This window comes from Triticum urartu, chromosome 5A (assembly GCF_056163025.1).
Source record: "Triticum urartu cultivar PI428250 chromosome 5A, HENAU_Tu73, whole genome shotgun sequence".
In the NCBI taxonomy this organism is placed as follows: Eukaryota; Viridiplantae; Streptophyta; class Magnoliopsida; order Poales; family Poaceae; genus Triticum; species Triticum urartu.
This window is the reverse complement of record NC_141877.1, coordinates 55,152,901-55,165,700: the sequence shown is the minus strand read 5'-3', so window position 1 is coordinate 55,165,700 and position 12,800 is coordinate 55,152,901.

The following is a 12,800-nucleotide window of genomic DNA, read 5'->3' as shown; positions in this document are numbered from 1 at the left end:
TCTTCTTCTCGGCCTTCTCCTTCCTGCCTGTTGCGTGCTCTGACGGAGCGGGCCGCCGCCTATACCCCGTGGGCCTGGCCTTCACTAGTGAGCCCTCCTCGTTCCGCCTAGTTGTATAGTTTCGTTATTCACAAACTAGTGATTCACACAAAATTCAAATAATTAAAAATTTAAACTATTCAAATTTGAAAACTACCGACACTAACAGAAAGTTTATAATTTTTTGTACCTAAAGCAAAAATATTCACAAAGAAACTCAAAATACAGCAAAAAACAACTCAAAAATAAATAAAGAAGAAAAGAAAAAGAAGAAGAAAACTAAATGAAAAAAAGCCCGCCTACTAGGCCACAGCGGCCTATATACGACTAGAAACCCAACCTCCAGTTGGGTCAGGATGCAGGCCCGCTAGTCGAGTAGGCCCAATAGGGCATCGCAGCAGAGGTAGGCCCAGAAGGCCTGCTTTAGAGAGGAGCTCGAGACAGCAGCGGCGGCAGGGCTTATAAGCAGGTGCGAGCACCCCTCGGCTAGCGAGGTGGGACAAAACTTCTGCGCCCCTCGCCTGGCAACGCACCACCTTTAGTACCGGGTCGTGGCTCCAACCGGTACTAAAGGGGGGTCTTTAGTACCGGTTGGAGCCACCACCCGGTACTAAAGGTGTGCCCTTCCCGTCGCTCCGCCTGGCCAAAACAAGACTTTAGTACCAGTTGGTGGCTTCAACCGGTACTAAAGGTCAATCCTATATAAACAACACTTTCAAAAATTTCAGTTTCTCATCTCCCACTTCTCCTCTCTGCTTCGACATCGCCGCCGCCCCATCCCGCGCCGTCGCCGTCGCCGTCCCCGCCGCGCGTCATCGTCGTCGTCGTCCCCTTCATCGCCGCCCCCGTCCCCGTCGCCATCGCTCGTCGCCGTCCCGCCGCGCGTCATCGCCGTCGCCGCCCCCGTCCCCGTCGTCGCCACCTCGCCGCCGCCCGTACGCCGCCGCCCCCGTCTCCACCCCCATCGCCTTGTCGCGCCCCGGCCCGTCGCCCCACTATAAGAACCCTAGCCGCCATGCATATGGCCGGCCGCGCGCGCACACACACACACACACACTTAGATGTGTTTTTCTGTTTTTAGTTTTTAGTTCTTTCTGTTTTTTATATACAAAGGTTTTAGATGAATTAATTAGATTAATGTCAAATGTCAAAGGTTTTAGATGAATTAATTAATTAGATTAATGTCAAGTGTTAGATGAAATTAGCTAGATATATTAATGTTAGATGAATTGTTTTTTTATACTTTTAGTTTGATGAATTAGATATATTAATTAATGTTAGATGAATTAGTTTTTTATACTTTTTTCAAAATGTTAGATGAGTTAGCTAGCTAGATATATATAAGAAATCACAATCCAATCATTTAAAAAATTACGTTTGCATATAGTATTTGTTCTTGACGATGCCCGGCCCGCATCCTCGCCATCGACCCGTTCGCGTGATGTCCTGCTTCAGAGGACCCATGTCCGGGACTGGGCTCCGCCGGGTTGGCACTGGGAGGTGCTACCTTTAGGGGCTCGCCGCTTGGTGAGGAACCCGGCCCTGGGTCCCGTCGTCGACCCTGAGCTCCTTTGATGGCGAACCACTAGCGCCTAAGAACATTGCGAACAAGTGCGTTCGTCAGTGTGGAGTTCTTCTGAAGGACCAACTCCCGATCTCCCTTCAAGAATGGACAGAGCCATCAAAGAAACGTCCAGATCTTACTTTTGTTGACGACAGAGCAAAATCTATGCTTTGGGAAAAACTCATGGAACATTTCACCCTACTAGATCATTTCACGGATGCAGATGTGCAGAAAGTCAAGGACGCTGCTCTTAGGAAGATGGCAATTGCATTCAACACCCACAATAAGACTGTATGGGCCAACTACGTCAAAGGAGGAAAGAAGACTCCAGAATTCAATGGAAAATTGGAGAAGCAAAGAGAACACATGCCCGCTTTTGTGAAATTCAAGGAATCAGAACTATCTAAGGAACGGTCGAGGAAAAACAAGTCCAATGCCGCAAAAAAGGAGCAGTTCCATAGGCTGGGGCCAGGTGGCTGCACGGTGGCAATGCCTAAGTGGGATAAGTCTGGGCAAGAGATGCTGGATGAAGAGGTCACTCCAGTTACTAAGAGCTGGCCCCCAGATGCAGAACTTGGTTCTATGCGCATGGTGGAGCGTTGGACCCGAGACAGACCAGGTTTCGAAGAAGGCATGTCTTAAAGGAGCCGAAGATAAGTTACTGCTACGTCTTGAGCTTGCGTTGGTTTTCCCTGAAGAGGAAGGGATGATGCAGCAGAGTAGCGTAAGTATTTCCCTCAGTTTTTGAGAACCAAGGTATCAATCCAGTAGGAGCCCATGCTCAAGTCCCTCGTACCTGCACAAAGCGATAGCTACTCACAACCAACGCGATTAGGGGTTGTCAAGCCCTTCACGGTCACTTACGAGAATGAGATCTGATAGATATAATATTTTTGGTATTTTTGATATAAAGATGCAAAGTAAAAAGTAAAGGCAAAGTAAAAAGCAAAACAATATTAAAGTGATGGAGATTGATATGATGAGAATAGACCCGGGGGCCATAGGTTTCACTAGTGGCTTCTCTCAAGAGCATAAGTATTCTACGGTGGGTGAACAAATTACTGTTGAGCAATTGATAGAATTGAGCATAATTATGAGAATATCTAGGCATGATCATGTATATAGGCATCACGTCCGTGACAAGTATATCGAAACGATTCTGCATCTACTACTATTACTCCACTCATCGACCGCTATCCAGCATGCATCTAGAGTATTAAGTTAAAAATAGAGTAACGCCTTAAGCAAGATGACATGATGTAGAGAGATAAATTCATGCAATATGAAATAAACCCCATCTTGTTATCCTCGATGGCAACGATACAATACGTGCCTTGCTGCCCCTTCTGTCACTGGGTAAGGACACTGCAAGATCGAACCCAAAGCTAAGCACTTCTCCCATGGCAAGAACTACCAATCTAGTTGGCCAAACCAAACGGATAATTCGAAGAGACTTGCAAAGATAACCAATCATACATAAAAGAATTCAGAGAAGATTCAAACATTATTCATAGATAGTCTTGATCATAAACCCACAATTCATCGGTCTCAACAAACACACCGCATAAAGAAGATTACATCGAATAGATCTCCACAAGAGAGGGGAGAACTTTGTATTGAGATTCAAAGAGAGAGAAGAAGCCATCTAGCTACTAACTATGGACCCGAAGGTCTGAGGTAAACTACTCACACTTCATCAGAGGGGCTAGGATGATGTAGAAGCCCTCCGTGATGACGGCCGTTTTCCGACGGAGCTCCGGAACAGGCCCCAAGATGGGATCTCGTGGATACAGAAAGTTGCGGCGGTGGAATTAGGTTTTTGGCTCCTGTTCTGATCGTTTGGGGGTACGTGTGTATATATAGGAGGAAGGAGTACGTCGGTGGAGCACCGAGGGGCCCACGAGGTAGGGGGCGCGCCCTGGGGGGGCGCCCCCACCCTCGTGACCTCCTATTTGACCCCTTGCAGTAGGGTCCAAGTCTCCTGGATCACATTCGGTGAGAAAATCACGTTCCCTAAGATTTTATTCCGTTTGGACTCCGTTTGATATTTTGTTTATCCGAAACACTGAAATAGGAAAAAAATAGCAATTCTGGGCTAGGCCTCCGGTTAATAGGTTAGTCCCAAAAATAATATAAAAGTGGAAAATAAAGCCCAATATAGTCCAAAACAGTAGATAATATAGCATGGAGCAATAAAAAATTATAGATACGTTGGAGACGTATCAGGCATCCCCAAGCTTAATTCATGCTCGTCCTCGAGTAGGTAAATGATAAAAAGAGAATTTCTGATGCGGAGTGCTACTTGGCATAATTTCAATGCAAATCTTCTTAATTGTGGTATGAATATTCAGATTAGAAAGATTCAAGACAAAAGTTTATATTGACATAGAAAATAATAATACTTCAAGCGTAGTAACAAAGCAATTATGTCCTCAAAATAACATGGCCAAACAAAGTTATCCCTACAAAATCATATAGTCTGGCTATGCTCCATCTTCCCCACACAAAGTATTTAAATCATGCACAACCCCGATGACAAGCCAAGCAATTGTTTCATACTCTAACTCTTTCAATCTTCACGCAATACATGAGCGTGAGCCATGGATATAGCACTATAGGTGGAATAGAATAGTGGTTGTGGAGAAGACAAAAAGGAGAAGATAGTCTCACATCAACTAGGCGTATCAATGGGCTATGGAGATGCCCATCAATAGATATCAATGTGAGTGAGTAGGGATTGCCATGCAACGGATGCACTAGAGCTATAAATGTATGAAAGCTCAACAAAAGAAACTAGTGGGTGTGCATCCAACTTGCTTGCTCACGAAGACCTAGGGCAATTTGAGGAAGCCCATCATTGGAATATACAAGCCAAGTTCTATAACGTAAAATTCCCACTAGTATATGAAAGTGACAACATATGAGGCTCTCTATATGAAGAACATGGTGCTACTTTGAAGCACAATATATGAGACTCGCTATATCATGGTGCTAGCACAAGTGTGGAAAAAAGGATAGTAGCATTGCCCCTTATTTATTTGTTTATTTATTGGGCCTTCTTTTTTTTCTTTGGCCTTTCTCTTTTTTTATTTGGGACAATGCTCTATTGAATGATGATCATCACACTTCTATTTATTTACAACTCAATGATTACAACTCGATACTAAAACAAAGTATGACTCTATATGAATGCCTCCGGCGGTGTACCGGGATATGCAATGAATCAAGAGTGACAAGTATGAAAGAATTATGAACGGTGGCTTTGCCAAAAATACTATGTCAACTACATGATCATGCTAAGCAATATGACAATGATGGATGTGTCATGATGAACTAGATGGTGGAAAGTTGCATGGCAATATATCTCAGAATGGCTATGGAAATGCCATAATAGGTAGGTATGGTGGCTGTTTTGAGGAAGGTATATGGTAGGTGTATGATACCGGCGAAGGTTGCGCGATATTAGAGAGGCTAGCGAGGGTGGAAGGGTGGGAGTGCGTATGATCCATGGACTCAACATTAGTCATAAAGAACTCATATACTTATTGCAAAAAATCTAGAAGTTATCAAAGCAAAGTATTACGCGCATGCTCCTAGGGGGATAGATTGGTAGGAAAAGACCATCGCTCGTCCCCGACCGCCACTCATAAGGAAGACAATCAATAAATAAATCATGCTCCGACTTCATCACATAACGGTTCACCATACGTGCATGCTACGGGAATCACAAACTTCAACACAAGTATTCTTTAAATTCACAACTACTCAACAAGCATAACTTTAATATTATCACCTCCATATCTCAAAACAATTATCATGCTTCAATCTTTTCTTAGTATTCAACACACTCAAAAGAAAGTTTCACAAATCTTGAATACCAAGCATATTATTATTAGGCAAATTACCATGCTATTAAGAGACTCTCAAAATAATTTAAGTGAAGCATGAGATATCAATAGTTTCTTTAAAACGAATCCACCACCGTGCTCTAAAAGATCTAAGTGAAGCACATAGAGAAAAATTATCTAGCTCAAAAGATATAAGTGAAGCACATAGAGCAAAATTATCTAGCTCAAAGGATATAAGTGAAGCACATAGAGCAAAATTACCTAGCTCAAAAGATATAAGTGAAGCACATAGAGCAAAATTATCTAGCTCAAAGGATATAAGTGAAGCACATAGAGCAAAATTATCTAGTTCAAAGGATATAAGTGAAGCACATAGAGCAAAATTATCTAGCTCAAAGGATATAAGTGAAGCACATAGAGCAAAATTATCTAGCTCAAAAGATATAAGTGAAGCACATAGAGTGTTCTATCAAATTTTAATTCATGTATGGCTCTCTCAAAAGGTGTGTACAGCAAGTATGATTGTGGCATACTAACAAACAAAGACACAAATAATACAAGACACTCCAAGAAAAACACATATCATGTTGGTGAATAAAAGTATAGCTCCAAGTAAATTACCGATGGAAGTGGACGAAAAGAGGGAGTGCCTTCCGGGGCATCCCCAAGCTTTGACTTTTTGGTGTACTTGGATTATCTTGGGGGTGCCATGGGCATCCCCAATCTTAGCATCTTGCTGCTCCTTGTTCCATGATCCAACAAAAGAATTCACCCAAAACTTGAAAACTTCACAACACAAAACTCAAAATAGAAAACTCGTGAGCTCCGTTAGCGAAAGAAAACAAAAGACCACTTCAAGGTACTGTAATGAACTCATTCTTTATTTATATTGGTGTTAAACCTACTGTATTCTATATTCTCTATGGATTATAAACTATTTTACTAGCCATAGATTCATCAAAATAAGCAAACAACACACGAAAAACAGAATCTGTCAAAAACAGAACAGTCTGTAGTAATCTGTAGCTAGCGCAAAATCTGGAACCCCAAAAATTCTAAAATAAATTTCTGGACGTGACGAATTTATCTATTAATCATATTCAAAGAGAATTAACTAAATATCACTCTTCAAATAAAAATGACAGCAGTTCTCGCGAGCGCTAAAGTTTCTGTTTTTTACAGCAAGTTCAACAAGATTTTCCCCAAGTCTTCTCAACGGTTCTACTTGGCACAAACACTAATTAAACACAAAAACACAACCAAAACAGAGGCTAAATAATTTATTTATTAAATAACAGCAAGGATAAATATTGGGTTGACTCCCAACAAGCGCTTTTCTTTAAAGCCTTATAGCTAGGCATAATATTTCAATGATGCTCACATGAAAGACAAGAATTGAAGCACAAAGAGAGCATCAAAAAACACGTGCCAAACACATATAAGTCTAACATACTTCCTATGCATAGGCATCTTATAAGCAATCAAATTACCAAGGCAAGCAAAAACTAGCGTATGCAAGGAAGCGGAAAGAAACAATAGCAATCTCAACATAACGAGAGGTAATTTAATAACATGAAAATTTCTACCACCATATTTTCCTTTCTCATAGTAATTACATGTAGGATCATAAGAAAATTCAACAAAATAGCTATCACATAAAATATTTTCAACACGATCCACATGCATGCAAAGTTGACACTCTTCCAAAACAGTGGGATTAACATTAACTAAAGTCATGACCTTTCCAAACCCACTTTTATCATAAACTTCATAAGATTGAACATTCCCCAAATATGTGGGATCTAAAGTTGACATTCTTCCAAACCCACTTTCAATATTATTGTAAACATTATAATCAATCTCATATTCATCATGGGGTTTAAATAAATTTTCAAGATCAAAAGAAGAATCACCCCAATCATGATCATTGCAACAAGTAGAGGACATAGCCAAACTAGCATCCCCAAGCTTAGGGTTTTGCATATTATTAGCACAATTGACATTAATAGAATTTATAATAGAATCATTGCAATCATGCTTTCTATTCAAAGATTTATCGTGAATCACTTCATAACATACTTCATTGCAATTTTTAGATTCACGAATTTCAAGCAAAACTTCATAAACATAATCTAGTGCACAAAACTCACTAGCAATTGGTTCAACATAACTGGATCTCTTAAAAAGATTAGCAAGCGGATGAGGATCCATAAATCTTAGGTTCTCTGTTTAGTAATAAATAAATGACTATTTCAACCATACGAGCAAACGAAAAGCAAGCGGGCAAAAAGAGGCAAATAGAGAGGGAGGATAGAGAGAGAGAGAGAGGGCGAATAAAACGACAAGGGTGAAGTGGGGGAGAGGAAAACGAGAGGCAAATGGCAAATAATGTAATGCAAGAGATAGGGATTGCGATGGGTACTTGGTATGTTGACTTTTTGCATAGACTCCCCAGCAACGGCGCCAGAAATGCTTCTTGCTACGTCTTGAGCTTGCGTTGGTTTTCCCCGAAGAGGAAGGGATGATGCAGCAGAGTAGCGTAAGTATTTCCCTCAGTTTTTGAGAACCAAGGTATCAATCCAGCAGGAGCCCATGCTCAAGTCCCTCGTACCTGCACAAAGCGATAGCTACTCGCAACCAACGCGATTAGGGGTTGTCAAGCCCTTCACGGTCACTTACGAGAGTGAGATCTGATAGATATAATATTTTTGGTATTTTTGATATAAAGATGCAAAGTAAAAAGTAAAGGCAAAGTAAAAAGCAAAACAATATTAAAGTGATGGAGATTGATATGATGAGAATAGACCCGGGGGCCATAGGTTTCACTAGTGGCTTCTCTCAAGAGCATAAGTATTCTACGGTGGGTGAACAAATTACTGTTGAGCAATTGATAGAATTGAGCATAATTATGAGAATATCTAGGCATGATCATGTATATAGGCATCACGTCCGTGACAAGTATATCGAAACGATTCTGCATCTACTACTATTACTCCACTCATCGACCGCTATCCAGCATGCATCTAGAGTATTAAGTTAAAAACAGAGTAACGCCTTAAGCAAGATGACATGATGTAGAGAGATAAATTCATGTAATATGAAATAAACCCCATCTTGTTATCCTCGATGGCAACAATACAATATGTGCCTTCCTGCCCCTTCTGTCACTGGGTAAGGACACCGCAAGATCGAACCCAAAGCTAAGCACTTCTCCCATGGCAAGAACTACCAATCTAGTTGGCCAAACCAAACGGATAATTCGAAGAGACTTGCAAAGATAACCAATCATACATAAAAGAATTCAGAAAAGATTCAAATATTATTCATAGATAGACTTGATCATAAACCCACAATTCATCGGTCTCAACAAACACACCGCAAAAATAAGATTACATCGAATAGATCTCCACAAGAGAGGGGGAGAACTTTGTATTGAGATTCAAAGAGAGAGAAGAAGCCATCTAGCTACTAACTATGGACCCGAAGGTCTGAGGTAAACTACTCACACTTCGTTGGAGGGGCTAGGATGATGTAGAAGCCCTCCGTGATGACGACCCTTTTCCGGCGGAGCTCCGGTACAAGCCCCAAGATGGTATCTCGTGGATACAGAAAGTTGCGGCGGTGGAATTAGGTTTTTGGCTCCTGTTCTGATCGTTTGGGGGTACATGTGTATATATAGGAGGAAGGAGTACGTCAGTGGAGCATCGAGGGGCCCACGAGGCAGGGGGGGCGCCCTAGGGCGGCCCCCACCCTCGTGACCTCCTCTTTGATCCCTTGCAGTAGGGTCCAAGTCTCCTGGATCACGTTCGGTGAGAAAATCACGTCCCGAAGATTTTATTCCGTTTGGACTCGGTTTGATATTCTATTTATCCGAAACACGGAAATAGGCAAAAAAACAGCAATTCTGGGCTGGGCCTCCGGTTAATAGGTTAGTCCCAAAAATAATATAAAAGTGGAAAATAAAGCCCAATATAGTCCAAAACAGAAGATAATATAGCATGGAGCAATCAAAAATTATAGATACGTTGGAGACATATCAGTTACTTGATGCAATAGAAGATGCTTGAAAGGGGGTGTTCACGCCCAACAGAGAGAACGACGAGCTTACGCGTGCACTGGGAAATCCTGAACACCCGGGAAGAACACGAGGCAAGGGCGTTGTTCCTTGGTATGAGGGCTTTTTGGACTGGAACGTCGACTATAGAAGCTGTGCGAGAAGGAAGAAACTGGAGGAGGAGTAGAGGAAGCAGGAACCAGAACGCCTTCAAGGCCTAGAATCAGTGCACACGGACATGGCACTCAAATCCAGCGGCAACAACAGCAGATCGACTCACTTAGCTAGGAAAGGGGGTCTCAGCGGCGGCAACAACTAGCGGATGATCCAACATTGGATAGCATTGTCCCACCCATGCCGAGAAGCAACGTGGGTTCCGCCCCGGGCGACACACTGCTGGATAGATACCCTGTGGATGACATCATGGAGAACACTAACTATGAGCTACACTTCAAAATGAAGAACATATCCATGAAGGTGGCGGACGCCATTGCTTATACAAATCCCCCCCGAAGCAACCTTCCATTGCAACCCGATTCCAGCTGGCTATGCTCGTGTCGTGGTTGATGAGGTGGTGGACCAATATTCAGGTCTAGAGCTTGACATTCCTGGAGGTGACGAGGAGCACACACTGGGAGAGGCCAAACATCGTATCATCCTATGGAGAAAGGATTGCATCATCTTTTGAAGGCCACCGACACCGCGTCAGCCGACTCCTCCTTGAAGTCCGCCACCGCGTCAGCAGACTTCCGCCCCTCCAAGTCCACCAACGCGTTAGGCCACTCCTCCTTCTCCAAGTTCGGCATAGCGTCATGCCACTCCTCCTGCTTCAAGTCCGGCACAGCATCAGTCCACTCCTCCTGCTTCAAGTCCGACACCGCATCATGCCACTCCTCCTGCTTCAAGTCCGGCACAACGTCAGGCCACTCCTCCTGCTCCAACTCAGCCACGTCAGTCGTCTCCGCCGCCTCAGCAATCGCGGAAGAGAGCCGCCGCAGCTACGATGCATAGAGGTACGAGTCGAGGTAGTACAAGAGGTACAGGCAGAGGCAAGCGATATCCATATGGTCCAAGCCTCACTCCTCTTCCTCAGAGGCCTTACGACATGACCGAGGAGCAAAACACAGCCATAGTGAAGGCCCAAGTGGACGCCCATTTTGGACCGAAACCGCCACCGCCGCCAAAGGAGAAAGTGCATGAGAAAGTCGTTGATCACTTTATTCATATGGCAAGAAAACCAACTCCCAAGCCTATTGACTCAGACTGTGAGCGCCAAATCAGGAAGGCACATCGAGCACGACTACAGAAGGAGTCGAGCTCGAGCTCGAGCCAAGCAGCTGGCAAAAAATGCGGGAAAACCGTTCCCCAGCTGGGAGAACAGGCGGCGCAATCGATCCCCCCGCTTGTTGTACCAACACATGAGAGTACCGGCGTCGGTCAGCTAGTAATAACCGACGAGCATAGAAGGCAGGCTGAAATGCTCAGTATCACTGTTGGACAACTCCTCGAGATCGAGCCCATGTCTCCGCTTAGAGAGGAGGACATAAAACGGAAATATGTTCGCGACGAACCTTTGGTCGAGCCTGAGGAGGTCAACAACCTCCCAACGAGAATGTATGAATTGCATGATTGGTACATGAAAATTACCAAGAGTTCCAATCGAGAGTCCCTCATGGTGAACATCAAGGAAGAGCATTACTTCCATAAGCTAGCTCTGTCCGTTAAGTATTCAGAACTATTTTAGATATTCAATCAAGAAGCACTCGACAAATCTCCCATCAGTTGCTTTGTTTGTAAGTGATTTCTTTCTGTAATTGAAGTCTCAAGCTAGCTGTAGTGCTCATTGATCGATCATTACCTGTAATTATCCTCACTATATTATTTTCTGTGGTATTATGCAGGATGAAGATGTATGAAATGAAAAAAGCTGGACGCTATGGCATTGGGTTCATTGACCCAAATACCATTAATGAACACACATGGAAATTGGAATGGCATAAAGCAGATGTAGAGAATAAAATGCTAGAGTTCTTGAAGCGCCTCAATACCAATGAAGATATACTACTTCCTTACAACTTCCTATGAGTCACACTGTCTTGTACTATAAATTCTATTTTTGCTTACTAGCTAGCTAGATGTTAATAAATAAGTGTATAGGGTTTAGGGTAGTTGATTAGTGTTATGCACATGCCCGCTTAATTAAGACATGCAAACATATGCGCACGCAGTTACCACTGGATCTTGTTAATCATTAAAGTTGAAGAAGGAATAGTTGAAGTACTGGACTCACTACTTAAAAAAGAAAGTGACTTCACCATCTTGAAGGGGATAGTCGACAGGTAATTTCAATCATTATTAACTATATCTCGGCCTATTTAGTTCGTCATTTCCTGACATCAACTATTTAATAACCCCATTATTTATTTTCTTTGCCGGTGGGCAGGGCTTGGGCAAAGTTCATCAACGTGACTCCAGGCAAATGGCGAAAAAAGCTGTATTGGTTTTGACCCAAGGTAAGTAATTAAGTAGTACTAGCTAGCTACCATCTCTTTAATTCTTGTTTCAATACCATTAATTAATTATCATGCTTGATTAATTATTATCTGATTAAATTCTATTCTCGTAAAGGCCCTGAAGCAGGCGCCGGGTACTGAAGTGTGAGCATACTACGTTTGCGAGAACATTCGCATGACGGCGTCCGAAAGGAGCAAATCTGATAGAGAGCAATGGGTACGTTTGCCAGAACACTATTCACAATTTTTACATGATTATCGATATCTAGTCACACAACTAATATACATGCATATTGATCTCCTTCTTAACAGTTCAAAGACGTGCGGGAGCAGCTCCTACCAACGGAGTGCATACGAGCACTTCAAGAGGAAATAACGGGATTTTTTCTCGACCGGGTCATAGATCCCAAAGGAGAATACCATTACCTGCTACCGCCCCCATGAACCACTCCCAATTGTCATCGTGCTCCGAAGGCACCGAGGCAACATGTAGGAGAAATTGTATATATATACCTAATTGTATATATATATATATATGTGTGTGTGTGTGAACAATGGTGCTTGTGAGACATTCGATGATGTATATATATATAATCGGTTCTACAAAAAAATTCTATTTATATATATGCATAACGTGTACAATATGTAGTATCGTAAAATACCACCAAACGAAAAAGAATTAAATGGAAAACACAAAATTAAAGGAAAAAGAAATCATGAATCCAACCCCCCCCAACATTTTAGTACAAGTTGGTGTTACCAACCGGTACTAAAGGGCTCCC